Source organism: Herpailurus yagouaroundi, unplaced genomic scaffold (assembly GCF_014898765.1).
Source record: "Herpailurus yagouaroundi ecotype Mexico unplaced genomic scaffold, PumYag 164, whole genome shotgun sequence".
NCBI classification, from domain to species: domain Eukaryota; kingdom Metazoa; phylum Chordata; class Mammalia; order Carnivora; family Felidae; genus Herpailurus; species Herpailurus yagouaroundi.
Genome location: NW_024412405.1, coordinates 2,402,215 through 2,402,921, shown reverse-complemented (window position 1 = coordinate 2,402,921; position 707 = coordinate 2,402,215).

Here is a 707-nt window from a genome sequence, read left to right as displayed (position 1 = left end):
CCATGCCCTGAAGACCTTGGTCTCCAGGATACCCTGGAATGTCCAGAGTCCTGTGACATCACGGCAGGAAGTACACAGGGTCCAGCCCCTTATGCAGGAGGGTGGTGTCCAGGGCCCTGTGACGTCACGCAGGAAGTGAGTGGCGTACTGCCCCGTGTGCGGGGAGGGCCGTGTCCGGGGACGTGTGACGTCAGGGCAGGAAGTGAACTAGGCCCTCCTGTGTACACAGAGGGTAGTGTCCATGGACCTGTGACGCTACGGCGGGAAGTGAACCGGATCCTGCCACGTGTGCCGGGAAGGGAGTGTCATGCTCAGGGTCTGTGCCCTGGGAAGGCGTGGGAGATTGGCTGGGCCTTGGGGAGCCCATCTACTTACACCTGTTTTGGGCTCCGCTTCCTTCTTCAGTCCTGCATATCCTTCATCTGTGTCCACCTCGCCCCTGGACGCCCGTTAGGAACGCATTCTCTGCGCCCAGCTCTGATCTCCTGAATTAGAATCTGAGTCTGCCCCAGATCCCAGGGAGATACCTGTGCACAAGAAATTTGGGAAGCCCTGGGCTACAGCGGTGGTCACTCTGGCCCTTGTAGGTGGAAGAAAGTATTCCTTGACTCTTTTGTGGTTCCTGGCTGTGTCTGAAAATGAAACCGAAAGTCACAGGTTAATAGAAGAAAGATTTATTCAAGATAGATTTCGTGTGAAGACACAAA